The sequence below is a fragment of the Stomoxys calcitrans genome, chromosome 1 (genome assembly GCF_963082655.1).
Source record: "Stomoxys calcitrans chromosome 1, idStoCalc2.1, whole genome shotgun sequence".
NCBI lineage: Eukaryota > Metazoa > Arthropoda > Insecta > Diptera > Muscidae > Stomoxys > Stomoxys calcitrans.
The window spans coordinates 236,976,595-236,994,797 of record NC_081552.1 but is presented as its reverse complement, the minus strand read 5'-3'; the positions used below and the strand labels follow the sequence as shown (position 1 = coordinate 236,994,797).

At 41.2% G+C, this 18,203-nt stretch overlaps 1 protein-coding gene across 4 annotated transcripts in view; it reads left to right on the top strand.

Annotated features, from left to right (window-relative positions):
- LOC106091103 (uncharacterized) overlaps positions 1-18,203 on the top strand; it is a 316,167-nt gene that overhangs the window by 159,384 nt on the left and 138,580 nt on the right. The gene's annotated exons all lie outside the window — the stretch shown is intronic.

The window sequence follows — 18,203 nt, the reverse complement described above, 5'->3', positions numbered from 1 at the left end:
AAGGACGGACGGAAGGACGGACGGACGGACGGAAGGACGGACGGAAGGACGGACGGACGGACGGAAGGACGGACGGAAGGACGGACGGACGGACGGAAGGACGGACGGCCCAAATCAGTGCAGATTTGGATATAGCTGCCATATACACAGATCTCTCGATTTAAGGTATTGGGCCCATAAAAGACGCGTTTATTGTCCGATTTTACCAAAATTTTGGACATTGACTTGTATTAAGCCCTTCGACATCATGCTGCAATTTGGCCCAGATCGGTCCAGATTTGGATATAGCTGCCATATACAAAGATCTCTCGATTTAAGGTTTTGGGCTCATAAAAGGCGCATCTATTATCCAATGTCGCCGAAATTTGGGACAGTGAGTTAAATTAGGTCCTTCGACATCATTCTGCAATTTGGCTTAGATCGGTCCGGATTTGGGTATAGCTGCCATAAACACAGATCTCTCGATTTAAGGTTTTGGTCCCATAAAAGACGCATTAATTGTACGATTTCGCCGAAATTTGGGACAGTGAGTTGTGTTAGGCTATTCGACCCATAAAAGGAGCATTTATGATCCGATTTCGCTGAAATTGACACAGTGACTTATATTAGGCTTCAGATCGGTCTATATTTGGATATGGCTACCAAAAAGGCCAATATTTAGTTCTACAAAATTGAACAATGACTTCTACTTACTAGACCACTCAATGTCCGTGCCGAATCTGGACCAAATCGGACCATATTTCGATAAAACTGCAATGGGGGCATAAATTATGCATTTTTCACCGGATTACGACAAAAGGTGGTTTACATATATGCCCTATATGGTGGGTATCCAAAGTTCGGCCCTGCCGAACTTGATGTATTTTTACTTGTTTTCCATTCTCACTGAGGATTGAACTATCCACATTGCTTTAAAAAGCCCAACAACTTGCGAATGCCCACATCCGTCAAGTTTTCAATGAAATTGAGAACCTTAAGTGGAATTCCTTCTCCCTCCAGTGGGGCACAAACATTGATATTCTATAGTATCCTCTTTCTCGACGTGCTCACAGCTTCTGCAGAACTCATTACTAGCAAACGTTAAGCACAATCGGATAATCAATGCCCCTGTTATGGGCTTAAGATCCTGAATGTCCTGATCGGTTTATAGGGCAGTTTTATCCAAATTAAGTCCGATTTGGCCCATTCAAAAATTTAAACTGTATATGGAAGAAATACGTGCTTGTGCCAGATTTCAGCTCAATATCTAAATTTTTAAAGACTGTAGTGTAATTACAACGGAGGGACACCCAGTCGGACAGACAGACACAAAGCCAATGTTAAATCGTCTAAGAATTTTATCGGGAACATTGTTTAAACTTGAATCGGACTGCACTCATTGATATGTGAGAAGTTTGCCCCTGTACCTTAGTGGAATGTTCATGGGCAAAATTTGCATTTGCAATACCCACGGTTGTCAACTTATTGAGTTGGACAACCATTGGTTTGGTAGTTACCCCTGCGCCAAATACGCATAGACAAGAAAAAGAACCGAAATATATGTACTTTGTGGGGTCGGAAACGGATATTTCAATAGGAATGACTATACCCTCTATCCTATGGCAGTGGGTATAAAAATCATCTTTAACCACATTTATCATACCATAACCATAATTGCTTTCCACTCATACTTCTGTTGAGTGAGCATACAATTTTTGTGTTGATTACAGAAAAGTGTAAATTTTCCATGTGTGCCATCGTTATCATCGTCATCGTCTTTCATCGCCCATTAAAATTTGCCAACATCGTTAGCCTTGGTCGAACGTCGATGTGGGACAAATATTGAGCGCATGGTTGGTTGCATAAATGCATGGTTACACCCATATGAATGGTGGCTGCTCCTGTTGCGTCGCTACTGATAATAATTGGAATATTGACATTAATTTTTGCTTTTGCCAAATAATGGTTGTGTGTCATTTAATGTCCTGTTTTACATTTTCACACATCATTTGCTCGCACTCTTTGAATTAAGTGGAGAAAAATGTAACAGCCAGCCAGCCAGCATAAGCAAATGCTATCATCATGCAAATGAAGGGCGTAGCAAAATGTGACCACCCCATTTATATGTACACATAGATACACATAGTAGTTATTGTGAAACGTTTGCAGATATTTTCGTTCATATGTGTCAATGCGGAAGTGGCCATTGGGGAAATCAAGAAAGTTGATGTGAAAACAAATTTTTGGAAAATTACGTTTGAAATTTCGTTTATGTTGCACAACATGATTTGAAGTAAATCAAAAATAATGGTATTAAAAATTTGAGCAAAAAAAACCCCAAACAGTTGAAGCTGATGTTTTTTAGGCAATACCATTAGATTGGGTGTCTATCAAGTCCTTTCAATCAATAATGTGCTCGTAATGGATAAGAATTGCTATGCTATTGCAGGCAGTTCAGATTTTGAAGCGATTCAGGCCATACTTCGCTTGAATGTTGCAGACCATAGTAGATGCCATTGTGCATAATTTGTGGCAAATCGGTTAAGAATTACGCCCTCTATAGATTCAAGAAGCATAATCGGTAGATGGGTTTATATGGGAGCTACATCAAGTTAGAGAACGATTTAGCCCATATTCGAAACTTCGGTTAGAGGTAATACACTGTGCAAAATTTCATTCTTATCCAAGTCGTATGAGAATTGCGCCCTCTAGAGGCTCAAAAAGTTGAAACGGGAGATCGGTTTATGTGGCAGCTATATCTGATTATAAACCGATTCAGATCATATTTAACACTTAGGTTAGAAGTAATAGAAATAGTCACTGTGCAAAATATCAACCAAATCCTATATGAATTGCTCTCTCTAGAGGCTCAAGAAGTGAGATTGGGGATATGTTTATATGGGAGCTATATCTTAATGTGGACCAATATGACCCATTTACAATCCCAATCGGCCAGCACTAATAGGAAGTATTTGTGCAAAATTTGAAGCGCCTAGCTTTACTCCTTCGACAGTTAGGGTGCTATCCACAATGGACAAACGGACGGGCAGAAAACCGGATGGACAGACGGACAGACGGGTGGACAGACAGACGGACGGACAGACAGACGGACGGACGGACAGACAGACGGGCGGACAGACAAACGGGCGGACGTACATACAGTCATGGGAATCAGCCTTTATGGGGTCTTATTCCAATATTTTGATATTTTACCAACTGAATGACGATGTTAGTCCTATGGTGGAGGTCATAACATGCTCCACTCAGATCTTATATATAAAACAAGTAAAAGTGTGCTAAGTTCGGCCGGGCCGAATCTTATATACCCTCCACCATGGATCGCATTTGTCGAGCTCTTGCCACAGTATCTCTTTTTAGGCAAACAAAGGATAAAAGAAAATAATTTCAATGTTATTGGAACAATATCAAGTAATGGTTCATTTCGCACCATAATTGAACTGAATATTGCAGACCATTGTAGAAGTCATTGTGTAAAAAATTTCACCCAAATCTATTGGGTTGCCCAAAAAGTAATTGCGGATTTTTCATATAGTCGGCGTTGACAAATTTTTTCACAGCTTGTGACTCTGTAATTGCATTCTTTCTTCTGTCAGTTATCAGCTGTTACTATATTTGATTAAAGTTCATTCTAAGTTTTATTAAAAATGCATTTATATTCTTTTAAAAAATCCGCAATTACTTATTGGGCAACCCATACTAAACGGAGCTGTATTAGGCTATAAACCGATTCATAACATATTCGACATGTATGTTAAAGGTCATGAGAGAAGCCGTTGTACAAAATTTCAGCCAAATCGGATAATAATTGCGTCCTCTAGTGGCTCAAGAAGTCAAGACCCCAGATCGGTTTATATGGCAGCTATATCAGGTTATAAACCGATTTCAACAATACTCAGCACAGTTATTGGAAGTTATAATGAAACACCTCATGCTAAATTTCAGCCAAATCGGATAATAATTGCGCCCTCCAGCGGCTCAAGAAGTCAAGACTCCAGATCGGTTTATATGGCAGCTATATCAGGTTATGAACCGATTTCAACCATACTCAGCACAATTGTTGGAAGTCATAACAAAACATCTTATGCAAAATTTCAGTCAAATCGGATAATAATTGCGTCCTCTAGCGGCTCAAGAAGTCAAAACCCAGATCGGTTTATATGGCAGCTATATCAGGTTATGGACCAATTTTGAACCATACTCAGCACAGTTGTTGGAAGTCATAACAAAACACCTCGTGCAAAATTTCATTCCAATCGGATAACAATTGCACACTCTATAGGCTCAAGAAGTCAAGACCCAAGATCGATTTATATGTCAGCTATATCAAAACATGGACCGATATGGCCCATTTACAATACCAACTGACCTACACTAATAAGAAGTATTTGTGCAACATTTCAAGCGGCTAGCTTTACTGCATCGGAAGTTAGCATGCTTTCGACAGACAGACGGACGGACATGGCTAGATCGACATAAAATGTCGCGACGATCAAGAATATATACGCTTTATGGGGTCTCAGACGAATATTTCGAAACAGAATGACGAAATTAGAATACCTCTCATCCTATGGTGGAGGGTTAAAAAAAACAAGAAGAAGATTCAATTTGTGTGCTGAACCGATTACTTTCAAATTTTCACAGATTGTCTAGATTGGTCTGGAAGGAAACATAGGCTATATAATTTTTTGATATCGGGAGGGGGACGGACCCTCCCTCTAACCCTAAAAGTACTACCCAAAAATAAAAGTGGACCAATCGGGACAATATGGGATTTAAATGAAAGGTATTCAAGAGGAGAATGCGAATTTCATAATAAAAGTTGGGTCCAAGTACCTGGGAGGCCGCCCCAGCCCCACAACCCCTTAAAATTGGTTTATTTGACTGTCATGACAATATGGCACTCAAATGAAAGGAATTCGGGAGTAGATTAAGAATATGGTCAGGAAATAGGAATAGGCTTTATAATTTTTTTGATAGCGGAAGGGGGCGGACCCTCCTTCGTTACCCCAAAAACACCACCCAAAATCAAAAGTAGGCCGATAAGGACAATATGGATATCAAATGAAAAGTATGCGGGAGTAGATAACGAATACAAACGCATACAAATTCAATTCGAAGTATAGGGGATCACCCTACCCCCACAAAAACGACCAAAATGGGCACATTAGTCAAACACGGATATATGGGCTCGGTTTGTTTGTTCCGTATAGACTGAAAAATGGCAGAACCGATTTTCTCGAAATTTTCGCATATTGTGTAGGTTGGTCTGGAAAGTATTATAGGCTTTATAATTTTTCGATATCGAAAGGGGGACGGACCCTCCCCCTTATGCCAAAAAAACAACCCCGAATCAAAAGTGGTCCGATCGGGGCAATATAGGTATCAAATGAAAGGTATTGGAGAGTATGATAATATGATATTGAAATTTGAGTCTTAATACCCATCGGGCCGTCCCAACCCCGAAACTCCCCCAAATATACATATTGGACGTTCATTTCAATATGGGGCTCAAATGAAAGGTATTCGGGAGTAGATTTCGAATCTGGCATGAAAAATCAGATCGAAGTATAAGGGGTCACCCCACCCCTCAAAAACGCCATTAGACCCATTATGACTATATGATACATGGCTGAAACTATTTTCTTAAAATATTCATAGATTGTATACGTTTGTCTGGAAGAAAGCAAAGGCTATATAATTTTTAGATATTGGAAGGGGGACGGACCTCCCTTACCCCATAAACGCTTTGGGGCAAGCCCCAAAGCACACCCTAAACTGAATTTAATTTCCGACTACGGCAGTATGGAGCTCTAATCAACGGTATTTGGGAATAAAAAACGAATTTGATATCTATTTTCAGTGCAAAGTGCCTACTCAGCCCCAAAACACCCTCCAAACGGTTCATATTTACCGACCATGGCAATATGGAGCTCAAATTAAAGCGATTTGGAAGTGCAGCACGAATTTGATATCAATATTTGAGTGGAAATGTGTGAAGTGCCATCCCCGCCCTAAAACCGAGCAGGTGCAAACTTCTCACACATTAATGAGTGCTTTTCCGATTCAAGGTTAAACTCAATGATAAGGGACCTTTTTTTATAGCCGAGTCCAAACGGCGTCCCGCAGTGCGACTCCTCTTTGGGGAAAATTTTTTCAATGACCATGCATGGCATTGTATCTCGCAAATGTCGCCAACATTAAAAGGGGATAATCACCGCTTTGTGCGATATTCTCGCCAGGATTCGAATGCATTCAGCGTCATGGGCTACAATGGGACGAATTCGATATCCATATTCAGGGCGAAGTGTCCCCACCCTAAAAAGATATTAGAAAGTTAAAGAAGGCGCAGTGGAGCGGGCCTAGTCCGGCTAGTATCTTATATAATGATAGAAATTTTGTATACTTATACCCACCACCATAGGATGGGGGTTTTACTAATCTAGTCATTTCGTTTGTAACAGATCGAAATATTGATCTGGGACCCCATAAAGTATATATATTCTGGATCGTTTCGACATTCTGATTCGATCTAGCCATCCGTCCGACGAAATCACTATACCGGTCGAAGGAGTAAAGCTTGCCGCTTGAAATTTTGCACAGATACTTTATATTTATGTAGATCGTTGGACTGCGAATGGGTCATATCGTTTCAGATTTAGATATAGCTCCCATATAAACCGATCTCCTAATTTGAATTATTGAGCACCTGGAAGCCATGTCCGTCTGTCGAAATCACGATAGAGATCGAAAGCGGAAATCTAGCTGCTTGAAATTTTGCACAGATACCAAATATTGATGTAGGTCATTGGGGATTGCAAATGGGCCATATCGGTTCAGATTCAGATATAGCTCCCATATAAACCGATATCCCGATTTGACTTCGTGAGCCTCTGGAAGCCGCAATTTTCGTTCGATTTGGATGAAATTTTGCATGTGGTGTTCTGTTGTGACTTCCAACAACTGTGACGAGTACGGTTCAAATCGGTCTATAACCTGATATAGCTCCCATATAAACCGATCTTCCGATTTGACTTCTTGAGTCCTTACAAGCCGCAATTTTCATCCGATTTGGCTGAAATTTTGCATATGGTGTTCTGCTATGATTCCAACAACTGTGCCAAATACGGTCCAAACACGTCTAAAACTTCTCTCCAAAGAGGTGCGGCACGCCGTACTGAGTTGGCTATAAAACGGAGGTCCTTTATCATTGAGCTTAAACTAGAATCGGACTGCGCTCATTGATATGTGAGAAGTTTGCTCCTGTTCCTTAGTGGAATGTTTTTATACCCTCCACCATAGTATGGGGGTATACTAATTTCGTCATTCTGTTTGTAACACCTCGAAATATGCGTCTAAGACCCCATAAAGTATATATATTCTTGATCGTCATGACATTTTAAGTCGAACTAGCCATGTCCGTCCGTCTGTCCGTCGTCCGTCCGTCTGTCGAAAGCACGCTAACTTTCGATGGAGTAGAGCTAGCCGCTTGAAATTTTGCACAAATACTTCTTATTAGTGTAGGTCGGTTGGGATTGTAAATGGGCCAAGTCGGTCCATGTTGTGATATAGCGGCCATTTAAACCGATCTTGGGTTTTGACTTCATGAGCCTCTAGAGGGCACAATTCTCGTCCGATTTGAATGAAATTTCGCACATAGTATTTTAATATCACTTCCAACAACTGTGCGAAGTATGGTCCTAATCGGTCCACAACCTGATATAGCTGCCAGATAAACCGATCTTGGGTCTTGACTTTTTGAGCCTCTAGATGACGCAATTCTTGTCCGATTTGACTGAAATTTTGCTCATAGTGTTTTGATATTACTTCCAACAACTGTGCGAAGTATGGTCCTAATCGGTCCACAACCTGATATAGCTGCCAGATAAACCGATCTTGGATCTTGACTTCTTGAGCCGCTAGAGGGTGCAATTCTCATCCGATTTGGCTGACATTTTGCATGAGATGTATCGTTGTGACTTCCAATAACTGTGTCGAGTATGGCGTCAATCGGTACATAACCTGATATAGCTGCCATATAAACCAATCTTGGGTCTTGACTTCTTGAGCCTCTAGAGGGCGCAATTTTCATCCGATTTGGCTGAAATTTTGCATATAGTATTTTGATAACACTTCCAACAACTGTGCTAAGTATGGTTCAAATCAGTCTATAACCTGATATAGCTGCCATATACACCGATCTTGGGTCTTGACTTTTTGAGTCTCTAGATGGCGCAATTCTTGTTCGATTTGACTGAAATTTTGCTCATAGTGTTTTGATATCACTTCCAACAACTGTGCGAAGTATGGTCCTAATCGGTCCACAACCTGATATAGCTGCCATATAAACCGATCTTGGATCTTGACTTCTTGAGCCGCTAGAGGGTGCAATTCTCATCCGATTTGGCTGAAATTTTGCATGAGGTGTTTCGTTGTGACTTCCAATAACTGTGTCGAGTATGGGGTCAATCGGTACATAACCTGATATAGCTGCCAGATAAACCGATCTGGGATCTTGACTTCTTGAGCCTCTGGAGGGCGCAATTCTCATCCGATTTGGCTGAAATTTTGTATGAGGTGTTTCGTTGTGACTTCCAATAACTGTGTCGAGTATGGCGTCAATCGGTACATAACCTGATACAGCTGCCATATAAACCGATCTTGGGTCTTGACTTCTTGAGCCTCTAGAGGGCGCAATTCTCGTCCGATTTGACTGAAATTTCGCACATAGTATTTTGATATCACTTCCAACAACTGTGCTAAGTATGGTTCAAATCAGTCTATAACCTGATATAGCTGCCATATAAACCGATCTTGGGTCTTGACTTTTTGAGTCTCTAGATGGCGCAATTCTTGTTCGATTTGACTGAAATTTTGCTCATAGTGTTTTGATGTCACTTCCAACAACTGTGATTAGTATGGTCCTAATCGGTCCACAACCTGATATAGCTGCCAGATAAACCGATCTGGGATCTTGACTTCTTGAGCCTCTAGAGGGCGCAATTCTCGTCCGATTTGAATGAAATTTCGCACATAGTATTTTGATAACACTTCCAACAACTGTGCTAAGCATGATTCAAATCCGTCTATAACCTGATATAGCTGCCATATAAACCGATCTGGGATCTTGACTTCTTGAGCCTCTAGAGGGCGCAATTCTCGTCCGATTTGACTGAAATTTCGCACATAGTGTTTTGATATCACTTCCAACAACTGTGCTAAGTATGGTTCAAATCAGTCTATAACCTGATATAGCTGCCATATAAACCGATCTTGGGTCTTGACTATTTGAGTCTCTAGATGGCGCAATTCTTGTTCGATTTGACTGAAATTTTGCTCATAGTGTTTTGATATCACTTCCAACAACTGTGATTAGTATGGTCCTAATCGGTCCACAACCTGATATAGCTGCCAGATAAACCGATCTGGGATCTTGACTTCTTGAGCCTCTAGAGGGCGCAATTCTCATCCGATTTGGCAGAAATTTTGTAAAACGGCTTCTCTCATGGCCTTCAACATTCATGCCCAATATGGTCTGAATCGATCCATAGCTTGATACAGCTCCCATATAAACCGATCTCCCGGTTTTGCCTTTTGAGCCCCTACAAGGCGCAATTCTTTTCCGATGGACTGAAATATTACACAATGGCTTCTATAATGTTCAGCATTTATGGTCCGAATCGGACTATAACTTGATATAGCTCCAATAGCATAACAGTTCATATTCAATATTCTTTGTTTGCCTTAAAAGAGATGCCGCGCAAAGAACCCCACAAATGCGATCCATGGTGGAGGGTATATAAGATTCGGCCCGGCCGAACTTAGAACGCTTTTACTTGTTTTTTCTTGCAGTTTGTAAAATTTCACATATTTAAGAAGAAATATTTCCTCTGTATGACACAAAAAAAATGGATATTAATGAAGAGCTTTCCTCAAATTTAGAATTAAGTCTCCCCAATGCCAAAAGCAGCACATACCAAGCATGACCAACCACATATGGATATTTGAGTCCAAGACAAATGTTCTCAACTTCATTCCCTATGGAAGTCGCAAACAGCAGTCAGACTGTCACAAGCTCCTTGCAGCTCAACAGCAGAATCTTGAAGGAGTAATCATAATACATTTTCTTCTTCTTCTTCTTTTTGTATGTTCTTTCTATGTTTTTTTAGAGTGGAGGGATAGCAAGGGTAATTTTATTAAATGACCCAACATTTGTCTTCCTTAAGCTTCGTAATGACGTAGTACATGCTCCACTCTATTTATGCCGTAAAAAATATGACCCGTTTTTTTTTTGTCGTGTAGCTAAAAACAACTACGCCGCAAATTATTTTCATGGTACACACCAAGTTAATAAGGAACATTTTGAGTGAAGAAATAAGAAACACACAGGCGAGATGAAGTAGGCACCACCGTATAACCGAAAACAAAGCCATAATTTATAATTCGCACAATGCTTTGGCATGGCATCTTCGAGCCTGACAAAACACACACTGTACGAGGTAAGCACACATGTTGGCCGCATGTCAACTTCCTGGTTTTTTATGAAAAATAATATCCATAAGCACAATTTTATGTCTTACTCAATGTTTTATATGTTCTCTACAAAAAAGGGTGTTCCTATGTAGGGAAAGGAAAATGTTTTAGGATTTGTAAGGATTCTGGGTTAGGTTGAAATGAGGGAGAGGATACCAATGCCCTTGTGGAAGTGCTCTTATACCAGTAATCAAATGGAAGGAATCTAACTGTAGCCAACCAATAGGACCTTTATCGGATTGCTGTTGATGTAGAACGTGCTCCCCTTTATTGGGTTAAGGATTCTGACCCCGATACGGGGTTAAGGTACAATAGAAAGAAGATCTGTCATAAGGCAGAACAACTGGCTCATAAGAAAGGGCTTTTATTGGTCTCAGATCTTAAAACGAAAGCTCGGTCTACATGGCAGCTATGTCTAAATCTGAACGGAACTCGGCCGTATTGATGAAGGATGTCGAGGAGCCTGACACAACTCGCAAACCAAATTTCTAAGAAATCCGACAATAAATACGTCTGTTATGGGCCCAAGACCTTAAATCAAGAGATAGGTTCATAGGGCAGATATATCGAAATCTGGACCGATCTGGGCCGTATTGAACAGGGATGTCAAGGAGCCTAACATAGCGAAATCGGTTAATTAATTCAACTTTTATGGGAAGATCGGTATATATGGCAGATATATACAAATCTGGACCGACCTAGGAAGTATTAAACCGGGATGTCGAGAGCCCTACCCAACTCATTGTGGCAAATTTCAGCAAAATCGGTTAATAAATTCACCTTTAATGGGCCTAAAACCTTTAATCAGGAAATCGGGATATATGGTAGCTATATCCAAATCTGGACTAATCTAGGCCTTATTGAGCAGATATGTCGAGGAGCCTAGGTTAGGTTTAAGTGGCAGTCTGCCATCAGACTCATTTCGACGTATTCGTCCATTGTGATACCACAGGAACAGAAGAAGGAAGATGCCTTCTAGTTCCTACCGTTGAACCATCCAGATCGCCAACAACTTGCGATTGCTCAAATGCAAATTTTGCCCATGAACATTCCTCTAAGGAACAGGGGCTAACTTCTCACATATCAAGTCAGGTGCAGTCCGATTCAAGTTTAAGCTCAATGCTAAGGGGGCTCCTTTTAAAAGCCAAGTCCGAACGGCATGCCGCAATGCGACAACTCTTTGGTGCGAAGTTTTGAAATGTTGCCAGCATTATGAGGGGAAAACCACCACTGAAATTTTTTTCTAATGGTCTCGTCAGGATTCGAAACCAGGCGTTCAGCGTCATAGTCGGACATGATAACCTCTGCGGTATGGTGGCCCCCTTGCGACTGTTCGAATCCGCTAAATCAGACAGGTTCTCAAAGAAATGAGAACCTTAAGAGGATCTCCTTCTGACTGCTAGTGCGAGACACACACACAAAAGGTGTTCTACAGTCTCTTCTTCTTCGATGTCCTCACAGCTGCTGCAAAAGTCGTTGCTGGCAACCTTTAGTCTGTCAGCATGTTTATCCATTAGGCAATGACCTGTCATGACGGACACAATGATTGAGACGTCAGTTCTAGCCAGTGAGAACAAAGCGGCAGACCTCTTCAAATCTATATTAGGCCACATAGTTTTGGATTGCTCACAGCCCCCTCTTTGTGACCATCTATCATTCATTGTGCATGGGGCCTGGTCCTGAAAACTTAACTTACATGTCGCTAGAGGCATACCCACAGATTCCAATATTCCTAGAGTGTGTCGGGCAGTTCCTAGTCTCGCAAACCCTTCCGCCTTACAATTCCCTGGGATATCTCTGTGGCCCGGCACTCAGAACAGGTGAATTTTGAACTGTTCAGCCATTTCGTTGAGAGATCTACGACAGTCGAGGACGGTTTTTGTGTTCAGAAATACGTTCTCCAGGAATTTGATAGCTTGGTGGCTGTCTGAGAAGATATTTATGCCAATCGTCGTTATGACATTATATCTTAGCCATTCCACCACTTAGGATCTCAGCCTGAATCACACTGCAGTGATGGGGTAACCTTTTCGATATGACCATTTCTAGATCTTAAGACTACACCCCTAAGCTCGTCTAGTTTGCCCTAAGCTCCTGTATTGGAACCATTCCTATATGGATATCGTAGTTCCAATCGGTTCTATCAGGAATAGTGGTACAGTAATTTTTATCAAAAAGCGGCTCAGGTAGGGTGTAATCCACACTGCCTGGAACATCGGATATAGTATCAAGGATAAAACATTGTCCGTAGCCGCCACATGACCAAAGAGAAAGCTGCCTTGGCCTCACGGCAGTGGTCGCAGCAATCTGTCTAGCCACAATGTCCAGATGCACAAACAATCCAACCTTTGGATTCCGTTAAGTGTTGAGCAGTAGGTGGACTTTTGAAGCGCCGTCCACCAGACCACAACACCATATAGCATACAACGTCAGACAACTGCAGTATATACCCAATGCATAGCGCGCGGTCTAAGCCCCCAACTTTTGCGAATGGCTTTCTTGCAGGTGTATAGAAACATCGGATATAGTATCAAGGATAAAACATTGTCCGTAGCCGCCACAAGTCCAAAGAGAAAGCTCCCTTAGCCTCTCGTCAGTGGTTGCAGCAATCTGTCTAGCCACTATGTCTAGAGGCTTTAGATGCACCAATAATCCATCCTTTAAATCCCGTTAAGTGTTGAGCAGTAGGTGGACTTTTGAAGCGCCGTCCACCAGACCACAATACCATATAGCATTATAGGTCAGACAACTTCAGTATATACCCAATGCATAGCGCGCGGTCTAAGCCCCCAACTTTTGCTAATGGCTCTCTTGCAGGTGTATAGAAACATCGGATATAGTATCAAGGATAAAACATTGTCCGTAGCCGCCACATGACCAAAGAGAAAACTCCCTTAGCCTATCGTAGCAACAATGTCCAGAGCCATTAGATGCACAATCAATCCATCCTTTGGATCCGGTTAAGTATTGAGCAGTAGGTGGACTTTTGAAGCGCCGTCCACCAGACCACAACACCATATAGCATGAAAGGTCAGACAACTACAGTATATACCCAATGCATGACACGCGGTCTAAATCCCCAACTTTTGCCAATGGCTCTCTTGCAAGTGTATAGGGCAAGAGGGGCCTTTCTTGCCCTTTCCTAAATGTTAGATTTGAAGTTCAATTTCCTATCCAGCAAAACACCCAGGTATTTCTGTAAATGGTAAATTCTCTTCTCCTCCTAGGACATAGGTTCCAACTTGTATCTCCTGCTGAAAAGAACTACTTCTTCGAATTCATACCTAGACCACTTTCGGTAGCCCACTTCGCTGTTGCACGAAGAGCTTCCTGAAGTATATCTCTTAGAGTGATGGGAAACTTTCCCCTAACCGCTATTGCCACGCCATCAGCATACGCGATCACTTTTACGCCTTTTTTCCAGAGACAATAATGTCTTCCAATAATCCTGGACCATCTGGGCCGTTTTGAACATGGACGTGAAGTAGCCTAACACAACTCATTGTCCCAAATTTCAGCGAAATCGATAATAAATGTGGCTTTAATGGGCCTAAGACCTTAAATCGGCCGAACGGTCTATATGGGGATTATATCAAGATATAGTCCGATATAGCCCATCTTCGAACTTAAACTGCCTATGGACAAAAAAGAGAATCTGTGTAAAGTTTTAGCTCAATATCATCATTTTTATACCCTCCACCATGGGATGGGGGTATGCTAATTTCGTCATTCCGTTTGTAACACATTGGAATATTGATCTGAGACCCAACAAAGCATATATATATTCTTCAGAGTCTTAACATTCGCAGTCGATTTAGCCATGTCCGTCCGTCTGTTGAAAGTTCGCTAACTTTCAAAAGAATAAAGCTAGGCGCCTGAAATTTTGCGCAAACTTTTGCTATTATTGTATGTCGGTTGGGATTCTAAATGGGCAATATCGGACCATATTCTGATATAGCTGGCATATAAACCGATCTTGGATCTTGTCTTTTTGAGCCTCTAGACGGCTCAAGGCTTTTCTGATTCGATTGAATTTTTGTATCAAGTGTTACAGCTTTCAACATCTGCGCTAAGCATGCTTCAAATTGATTCATAACCTGATATAGCTGCCATATAAATCGATCTTTGATCTTGCCTACTTTAGCCTGTAGAGGGCGCAATTTTTATCCGATTTGGCTGAAATTTTGTATAAAGTGTTTTGGTACAGCTTTCAACATCTGTGCTAAGCCTGGTTCAAATTGGATGATAACCTGATATAGATGCCATATAAACCGATCTTGGATCTTGACTTCTTGAGCCTCTAGAGGGCGCAATTCTTATCCGATTGGGCTGAAATTTTGTATGAGGTGTTTTGTTGTGATTTCCAACAACCACGCTAAGTATGGTTGAAATTGGTTCATAAACTGATATAGGTGCCATATAAACTGATCTTGGATCTTGACTTCTTACTCCTATAGAGGGCGCAATTTTTATCCGATTTGCCTGAAATTTTGTATGAGGTGTTTTTTTATAGCTTCCAAGCTCCCATATAAACCGATCTCCCGATTATGCTTCTTGTGACTCCAGAGGGCGCAATTATTGTCCGATTTGGCTGTAATTTTTATACCCACCGCCATAGAATGGGGGTATACTAATCTAGACATTCCGTCTAATACCCCATTAAATATATATATATATACTTGATCGTCTCGAGGTTCTAAATCGATCTAGCCATGTCCGTCCGTCTGTCTGTCGAAATCACTATACAGGTCGAGCGCATAAAACTAGCTGCTTGAAATTTTGCACAAATACTTAATATCGATATAGATCGTTGGGAAATGCAAATGGGCCATATCGGCTCAGATTCAGATGTAGCTCCCATATAAACCGATCAACAGATTTGACTTCTTGAGCCCCTGGAAAACGCAATTTTCATCCGATTTGGCTGAAATTTTGTATATCGTGTTCCGTTATGATTTCCATCAACTGTGTTAAGTACGGTCCAAATCGGTCTATAACCAGATATAGCTCCCATATACTCCGATCTCCCGATTTGACTTCTTGAGCCCATAGAAGCCGCAGTTTTTGTCCGTTTTGGCTGAAATTTTGGATGTAGTGTTCTGTTATGACTTCGAAGAACTGTGTTAAGTACGGTCCAAATCGGTCTATAATCAGATATAGCTCCCATATACTCCGATCTCCCGATTTGACTTTTTGAGCCCATAGAAGCCGCATTTTTTGTCCGATCTAGCTGAAACTTTGCAGGTAGTGTACTGTTTTGACATCTCAGAACAGCGCCAAGTACGGTCCAAATCGGCTTATAACCTGATATAGCTTCCATATAAGCCGATCCCCCGATTTGACTTCTTAAGCCTCTGGAAGCCGCAATTTTTTCCGATTTGCCTGAAACTTTGCATGTAGTCTTTTGTTGTGACTTTCAACAACTGTGCCAAGTACGGTCCAAATCGGTTTATAACCTGATATAGCTCCCATATAAACCGATCTCCCGATTTGACTCATTGAGTCCCTGAAAGCCGCAATTTTTGTCCGTTTTGGCTGAAATTTTGCACGTAGTGTTTTGTTGCGACTTCCAACAGCTGTGCCTAGTACGGTCCATATCGGCTTATAACCTGATATAGCTTCCATATAAACCGATCTCCCGTTTTGACTTCTTGAGCCCTTACAGCCCGCATTTTTTTCCGATTTGCCTGAAACTTTGCATGTAGTCTTTTGTTATAACTTTCAACAACTGTGCCAAGTACGGTCCAAATCGGTCTTTAACCTGAGATAGCTCCCATATAAACCGATCTCCCGATTTGACTTATTGAGCCCCTGAAAGCCGGGGCTCTCTCGATCATCCTTGTTCGGTGGTGGGTTCCCAGAATTTGGTCCGGCCGAACTTGGCACGCTTTTACTTGTTTATAATGACTTTTCCCATAACCTTCAACGTACGTGCCAAATATGGTGTGAATCGGTTTAAAACCTGATATAGCTTTCATGTAGACCCATCTCCAGATTTTACTTCCAAAGCCCCTATAAGGCGCATTTCTTATTTGATTTGGCTTTAATTTTGCACAAATACTTCAAATATGATCTCTCACAAAACCAAACCAAGAATGGTACGAATTGGTCCATAACAAAGCTCCAATGTTTACCTATAAAGATTTACAAACAACTTGTCACATGCGATTCATGGCGTAGGGTTTATAAGATTCAACCCGGCTGAACTTAGCACGCTTTTACTTGTTAAAGACACTTGAGTTCAACATACAGACGGACGGACGGACAATAAATGCGCCTGTTATGGGCCCAAGACCTTAAATCGAGAAACCTGTATCGAAATCTGGACTAATCTGCTATATCGAAATCTGGACCAATCTGGGCCTAACACAAGACCTCAAATCGAGAGATCGGTATATATGACAGCTATATCCAAATCTAGGCCGTATTGAACTTTAATGTCGAGAGGCCTTAGACAACTCGCTAAACCGGACGGACGGGCATGGTAAGATTGTCATAGATTTTTACGACGATCAACGGAAACGGATATTTCGAAAGGTTTCAAACGGAATGACGAAATAAATGCAACCCCATCCTTCGGTAGTGGGAGGCAGAACTATACACAAATCGATTCAAGCGTAGGCTGTATCAAGCCTAAAGTTTTAGTTGGAGTCTAAAATCAGATGTGTGATCTTAAATTGGTATGCAGGAATGTAACGAGAAAATCTATCAACATGAGCACGAACGTCTTTAGATATTTACCTTACGATTCAATGAAATACATTTATTTTTTATATCGAAGTTGTTTTGCCTGTTCGGGCAAAGATCATTAAATTTTTAAAAAATTTTTTTTAAATTTTTAAATTTTTATTTTTGTTTGTTTCTCTTTCGAGACATGCTTACGAATGGAAAACGAAAGCCAGAGATCCGGTACGTTGGTATGTTGTATTTGAAGGAAAGCTAGAGATCCCCTATGGTGATATGTTGTACTTGTACCGAATTTATTGCGCAAACGCCTCTATGATACAAATACCACGCTCGACAACCTTGTCTGTTAGCTGTACTTTTCCCAATGCATGTTGGTTTGTGTAATGGCAGATTTTTTGCTTACACACTACACTACTCCCATGGTATACACATGATTCTGTGCATCTGTTGGAAGTTGTATTGAAGGCTTCGAACGTCAGACAACGGCAACGGCTCTCGCTATTGGTCCGTGTGCCCAACTTTGATTCCCGGCCAAACTCTGCCGAATTTTTTCATTTTCTAGTTTTTTGTCTTTCAATTCCTTGTCACTCCATTAACTGGAAACCCCTTTTGTATAACTCGCTGCCACTTATTAAGTTCTAAATCATTTTGCCAAAATGTGCGCATTCATAATCGTGATTTGGTCCTCAAATCCTCATTTGATGTTGTGAGCACCCAACTAACAAAAAAAAAAAGCCCCAAAAATATCACGGCAACTTTCATTAAATTGAGTAAAGCGTGCAAGCGTATGATATGCGATTGTAACCCTTAATGGACCAATCGACCACAAATTCTTGACACAAACACACACACGCACACACACACACACACATCAAATTACAAATAATGACATTGGCACTTCTTCAAGATGTATTGGTAGGGAGGCCATAAAAAGTCGCAATAAAGCGCTGCTGCCACTCAAGCAGAGTAGAGCTCCAACAGAGCAG